At 34.5% G+C, this 7,521-nt stretch overlaps 1 protein-coding gene across 1 annotated transcript in view; it reads right to left on the bottom strand.

The window, feature by feature from the left end:
• Positions 1-7,038, bottom strand: part of LOC107840357 (B3 domain-containing transcription factor VRN1) — a gene marked incomplete in the record, with an annotated part of 31,736 nt that extends 24,698 nt beyond the window's left edge. The window contains 1 exon segment of the mRNA XM_047395130.1: positions 6,939-7,038.
• Positions 7,039-7,521: the final 483 nt, after the last annotated feature.

The raw sequence follows: 7,521 nt of genomic DNA, 5'->3' as shown, positions 1-7,521 counted from the left end.
GTCAAGGATATTCTGCTGTTTCTACTTACTCCAAGAATCCCAAGCATTACCTAGTATTTGTTAACTCCCAATACCCATGGTGAACATAACTCTGGTTTCTCATTTATATTGATTACAAACACTGAAGTATTGAAAGTGACATTTGGCTTTCTGTGAAACTTAAACCCCCATCTTTCGGAAACAGTAAACTATCAGTAAAGCATTTCGTAAACAAATCGAAGTTCACACCCTATTCCCTGTGGGATTCGACCCCAACCTAGTTGGATTTTATATTGACAACGATCGCTTACACCCATTCAAGAGTGTAATTTGAGCGTTATCATCTTACCATATCACAACCCACATCTCAAAAAAAAAAAAAAAAAAGGTCTCAAAAATCAAATACCATGAGGGGGGAGAGGAGGAAGGAATATATTTACCAGTCGTTGTGCACTTGTTTCAGGATTAAAAATCTTGAAGAAGTTTTTTTCCATATTCTCTTATGCTATCAAACTTTTAGAGAATAGAGAAGAAGTTGTTTCCCAGCCTTAGCCCTTAACCCTATAAGTTTTTTTATGTTGAAGGAGTGTGTGTGCACGTGTATGTGTGTGTAGATATATATATATATGAGAATATTACAAGAATATTAAGATGATCTGTGGTATGAGGGGGTGCGAAAAATTGACAAAATGATTTGGTTTCATTATGATTGGCAAGAATTTATGGAAAATAATTTTGTCAGCCACTGATACTTTTTACTCTTCAAATATGGTCAAAATTCATGTTTCAGTGTACACCCACTTTACGTGATGTTGTCCATGCTTTTTTCGTAGAAACGATAATGTTGGTAGCAAGAGCTGTGTTGAAAATGTAGATTCCGCACTCAATTTTTAAGGAAATTGCATTTTTAATATAGCTCTTGCCACCAACACTTTATTGTTTCCATGAAAAAGAACCTGAACAACGTCATGTAAAAAGTATGTGACCATTGAAACATGATTTCCATTCATATTTGAAGAGTAAAAAGTACCAACATCAAAAATTCTTGCTAACAGTAATAAATTAAGTCAAATCACTTTATCAGTTTTTCTTACACCCACACATCAGAAATCATCTTAAGATTCTTGTAATATTCTCCTATGATATACACACACACACAACCCAACATAAAGAAACTTTAGGGTAAAGGACTAAGGTTGCGCAACAACTTCTTCTTATTCTCTAACAGTTTGATAGCAAAACAGAATGTGAAAAAAGGCTTCTTCAAGGTTTTTAATCCTGAAACAAGTGCACAACGGTTGATAAAGTTATTCTTCTCTGCTATTTTCAAAGAAATTCCTCAGGCTCATTTTGTAAGCGAATCTAACAACCAAACATTTTTAAAATTCTTTAGAGCTTTTAGTCTTAAATATTTCATGAAATTTATATGACTACACGATCATGTCAAAATATACAAGGACTTTATTTTTGCAGTAATATACTAACAAGAAAAGAAAAGAATTGAATTGCATGTAAAATGAAATAGAAGAGTAGATATAAAGATCTATAATTTGTATCTATCTTTAGAAGGTAGCGTCTTTTACTTAAATGTGCCAGCACTTTCAGTCATTTCCTCCTCTTCATCTGCAACTACTTCATATCCCTCGTTGTCATCCTCTTCTTATATCATGTAATCATCCAAAGAAGAACGTAACTATTGTTGCTATTACTAGCCAAAATTTTCCTGTTTGGCTCTATACTCTTTTGATGCTCTTTTGTTTCTTCCTCCTCCACATCTAATTTTAAACCTCCAACTCCTTTCTTTTCACATATCATTATTTCAAGTAATTTTAAGTTAAATGTTTCATTACAATCATGACCAAAAACTATAAAATCTTCAAACTCTATTTTATTGTCTTCAATGAATTTCTCCTATCCATATTGAAAAAAAAAATCCCACTTTAATCACTCATGTATGCCACATACATGCTCAGGCTGAATTAAAAAAATACTTGCATTATGAAGAAGAGTACTGGAGGCAGAAATCTGATATACAATGGTTTACTGAAGGGGATAGAAATACTAAATTTTTTCATAACTTAGTGAATGGAGGAAGGAAGAGGTTTGCCATTAATAGAATTGAAAAAAGAGACGGAGGACGGGCTAAAGGCCAAGAAGAGGTGGCTGCTAAAGCAATTAGTTTCTTTCAACACCAATTCACAGCTGAAACACAAGGATTGGAGTTATCTATGTTAAAAGAGATCTCTGTTAGGGTAACTGATGTTGATAATGAGTTGTTGAATGTTATGCCCACAGAGTGGTGTTTGAATTGAATGGAGATAGTGCCAGTGAACCTGATGGTTTTACAAGTAAATTTTATCAGTCTTGTTGGAATATTGTAGGGCAAACATAATTGAAGTGGTTAAGAGCTTTTTTGAAGGATCTTGCTATAGTCAATTACTCATACTAATTTAGTGTTAGTGCCCAAAAAAGAAAACGTTCTTACATTCTTTGACTTAAGACCAATTAGTTTGAGAAATTTCTTAAATAAAGTTATCTCTAGAGTAATGCATGATAGATTAGAGGGTATTTTGCCTAGAATCATATCGCAAAACCAATCAGGTTTTGTGAAAGGCAGAACTATAACTGAGAATGTATTGCTAGCTCAAGAGATTATTGGTGATATAGGGAAAAGGGGGAAGCCGGCCAATGCGGTTATTAAATTGGATATGGCAAAGACTTATGATAGAGTTGATTGGAGATTCCTAATCAAGGTACTGGAAGCTATGCGTTTTAATTCATTAGTGGTGGACAAGATTTGGAGATTGGTAGCCAATAATTTGTATTCAGTACTTATTATGCCCAGACACATGATTTTTTTTCATTCTACAAGAGGGGTGAAGTAAGGAGATCCTTTATCTTCGGCACTATTCATTTTAGCTGCTGTACTTTCATTATCTTTAAATAAATTATTTTTTAACAAGGATTTTAATGATTTTGGAATGCCTAAATGGAGTGATAGTATCAATCATCTAGCTTATGCTGATGATACTATCATTTTTTGTTCTGCTGAAAAGAGGTTTTTGAAATTGATTATAAATACTTTAAATGAGTATGAACTTCAATCTGGCCAGAAGATAAACAAAGAAAAAGTTTCTTTTTTGTTTATCACAAAACTGTTGGGTGCAAATGGTTGAGGATATTACTGATTTCAGTAAAGGAAAATTTCCAATGATATACCTTGGATGTCCAATTGGACATACAAGGAAAAGGAAAATTCACTTTGCAGAGTTACTTAAAAAAGTTTAGAATAAGCTCCAGACTTGAAAAGACAAACTTTTATCTTTTAGCGGTAAACAGGTATTGATTAATAATGTTCTTCAGAGCATTCCTATCTATTTACTCTCTGCAGTTTTCCTCCTAAATGTGTTGTTCATGACCTGCATAGAATCTTTGCAAGATTTTTGTGGAACTTTAAAGAGGAAGGAAGGAATAGATATTGGATAGCATGGTTTGAAGTCTGTTTTCCTAAAAATGAAGATGGTCTGAGCTTTATATCTTTATTTTATGTTTCTAAAACTCTGTTTGCGAAGTTATGGTGAAATTTTAGGACAAAGAAATCTCTTTGGACCAACTTCACGTGGGTTAAATACTGCAAGAGACAAAGGCCTCAAATAGTGAAATGGAGAGGAGGGTCTCGGACTTGGAAATAAATAATAGAAGCAAGGAGTTTTTTTATCAAGAAATTTGGTGAGAACCTAGAAGAGGGAATGCTAGTATTTGATTTGACAATTGGGCTCAACTAGGGGCTTTCCACTATGTTCTTCCTGTTACACATAGAGATCATGAGGGATTAGAAGAGGTAAACCAGTTATGGACAAATTCAAGATGGAATGAATCTATGTTACAACAACTAATGCCTAATGAGATTTGTTCTCACATTGAAAACAACATAAGTGTAATTCCTGCTTCAGAAGACTGGGACAAGGCATGGTGGACTCTTTCAATTGCGGGGACTTCACACTTGCTAGTGCTTGAAATCTGGTTAAGAAGAAAAGAAGAAAACAAAACTTTTTTTCTAACATTTGGATTAAGGGGCTTCCATATAAAATAGCTTTTTTAATGTGGAGGGTGTGCAAGAAGAGAATTCCAATAGGGGATTTTCTAATGCAAATGAAGGTACTGGAGAATGCTATTTTTTGTTGTTGTGGTGATGCACAAGTAGAAACTTTTCTGCATCTTTTTAGTGACCGTCTAGACACAAAAAAGGTATGGAAATACCCTGGCACAGACAGCTGGAATAACTGATCTATTTATTCAGTTAAAAAGTATATTTTTTAAATGATGGCTAGCAGAATGTACTCCAAAACTGAAGATTATTTTTAAAGTTATTCCAGCTATGGTGGTATGACATGTATGGAAAAGATGGAATGTAATCTATCATGGGGGGAAAATGTCTATTCAGAGTATGGTAGTTGAGCTTAATAGGAACATTCATAATTTTGCTATTTTGACTTTTCCTTGGTTAAAAAGTATTTCTAAAATTTGGCTTTTGCTAGTTTAATTTTTTTTAGGAATATACTCCTCTACAGGTCACTAAGGTAGTCAGATGGACTAAACCTAATAGGGGAAGCTTTAAATGTAATCAGATGGTTCCTGCAAAGGCAGACAATTCTGGACCTATGTCCAATGCTTTCTGCATCAGAAATGAGGAAAGTGATTTTATACAAGCTGAAACTAAGTTAGTTGGAGAGGGATCTATTTTACAAGCAGAAGCAAAAGCTATGATAAATGACTTAGAGTACTGTATATTTAATTCTCTCATTCTAATTACAATGAAAACTGATTCTCTCACTCTCAAAATGATTCTGGATCTGTCATGGCAAATAACTTGGAATATTTCTTTGGACATTGGGAGAATTAATGAATTAAGGAAACAATATCCAGGGATGGTGAAGATAGTTCATATTTTGAGAGAAGGAAATGGCCAGACTGATTTTTTTGGATGCAGGTACAGATTCTATAAGCTATTCTAATTTACAAGATATACCGAATGCGGGAAAAACAATAATTAACATGGAGAAAAATGAAGTCCCACATTTTCGGATAACGAAGCATCAAAACAGATTCTTTCATTTGTGACAGTAGAAATTGAGTTAAGAGTAACAAAATAAGAGGCGGATACCTGATAGAGTCACTGGAATTGAGAGATTAAGTCCCTGAACAGTGGTATTAGCACCATGAGGTGCTCATTCTGTTAAACAACAAGATTAATCAATTTTAGTTAAATAAAATGCGGACAAGAGAGAAATGAAGAGCTGAATATGCCGAGGTATTAGATCTACAAAATTGATGGTGTTTGAAGCTGAAGGAGTCTTCAATGAGTTAGATACACGACACTTGAGAGAATTTTTGGAGTACCCATGGTGCTATCTATCTACTCGAGCTTCAAACAGATTGACATTGAATCTAGCTAGTTGGATGTTCGAGCTTTTTGATTTCTTTCGTTGCTTGGGTTATGACTTTAACAATCTTTATCAGAGCTCAATGAGCTATGTTTCAGCAGCTGAGGATAGTGATGGAAATAGAATACCATCCATGGGAACAACGAAGAAGATGAAGAGTTGAAGGAGCGACCTATGGCTTTCCTTATTTGTCTATGTTCGGTACTATGTAGTTTTGATGATTGACAAACTGACACATGAATGAAACATGTTACTTGAGCTTGTCCACTTATAGGAAAACAGATTTCCAGTTTCACTGATAGATGCAGACAAGATTGCTTAAAGACAAGAATGAATAAGCAGACGTAATTCTGATATACTCAAGCTACTGATCATGTGGGGAATATAACAAGTTGAATTTGATTCAAACATTTAATGATAAGGAAAAGCAATTTGAGTTGAAAAAGAAATCCTATGTGAAGAAGGAGTTTCACTTCTGAGTATATCTTGAAGAGTCCTATCTGTGGGAGGATAAAGATTCTGATAAATAAGCATGTGCTGATTTAAAAGAGTTGGAGTTTTACTACAATACTAAGGAGACAAGAGTTGGAATTAAAGAAAGAGTATCATTTGAAGTAGAACTCTATGTAATGAGAGTTTTGATTAGAGGAGTTTAAAATAAAGAATGACTCTTTGGAGAGCTGTGCTTAAATAGAAGATGCAGCAGTCAGAATAAAAAATGCACTTAAAAATCCAAAAAAGCTCAATCGACAGATTGACTTCACGAAGTACTACTCAATCACTGAATAAACACGTTGAAGAACCTAGTCCTCAGTACAGAATACAGCTAAGAGTTTTAGCGTTGATTTTTAGAGTTGTTCATTGTGTTTGAGCTATTCATGTAATATTAGTTTCAGTGTGTTATAAACTGAATTAGGAGCTAGTCTTCGAGTTGGGGAAAAGTCAGAGACTTTGGGAACACATACCTTGGGAGGTGTGTGTGTAGTTAGGAATCAGAGTTTATAATTCCTAGTTATTGAGTTATAGGGATTAGAGTTTATAATTCCTAGTTGTTGAGTTATAGGAATTAGAGCTTATAATTCCTATTTGTTGGTTACAAGAGTTTTGAAATCAGTCGTTGTTGAGGCTCAGAGTTTTTTAGTGAAGTTAGGGTTAAATCCTGTAGAGGTGCAGGTCGTATTTTTTTACACCTTTAAGCTGGGTGTTTTCCACGTAAAAATCATTGTGTTCTTTACTTTCTGTTTACTGCTTCCTTGAAACACGTCAGTGGAACACGTCAGGCAATACGTTCCATCGATAAGCAAAAGTTAGGCGAAAATAAGAAAATCAATAGGGCACAAATTCTTAACAGTTTACTAGAAGTTTCCTAAGTAGATTTGTGTCGAATATTTGTTATTGGACTTGGGCCAATTGGATTTTATCCAATTGTTCATATTTGTTAATAAATGGCTTTCTGGGCCGCCTTTTGTTAGAGCTTCACAACTCAATATTGCCATTAAAATGTAGAATAAAAACCCTAGCAACTATGGAGACGAAGAGAGAGAAAGAAATATCTCTTTTTCATTTAACTGAACTCTCTAGAAGGTCTAATGTCTATATATATTTACACATTAATGAGTAAAATAAAAAATACAATGTATAAAAATATAAATGGGCTACGGTTATATCATCTATTGGGCCTCAGTGATTGGGCCTTTGTTAACACCCCTCTCAAGCTGGAGGGTGTGTGCACGCCCAGCTTGGAAAGAATATGATGATGAAGTGGACCACTCAGTGATTTAGTCAGGATATCAACAAGTTGATCAGTAGAAGCAACATGATGTTGAGAAATAAGTTGAGCAGAAGGCAATCACGAACATAGTGCCAATGAATCTCAATGTTCTTTGTCCGCTCATGAAAAACAGAATTCTTGACAATGTGCAATGCAACCTGGCTATCACAGAAAATAGGAACAGGAGTAGAAATAGTGAAACCCATGTTGGTAAATAAATGAACCAACCAAACAATCTCAGAAACCACTTTGCGTAAAGCTCGATACTCAGCCTCAGCAGAAGATAGAGCAATAGTGGGTTGCTTCTTGCTCTTCCAATACATAGGA

The sequence above is a fragment of the Capsicum annuum genome, chromosome 8 (genome assembly GCF_002878395.1).
Source record: "Capsicum annuum cultivar UCD-10X-F1 chromosome 8, UCD10Xv1.1, whole genome shotgun sequence".
Classification (NCBI taxonomy): domain Eukaryota; kingdom Viridiplantae; phylum Streptophyta; class Magnoliopsida; order Solanales; family Solanaceae; genus Capsicum; species Capsicum annuum.
Note: the sequence above shows the minus strand (reverse complement) of the source record. Positions and strands in the feature narration are given on the sequence as shown.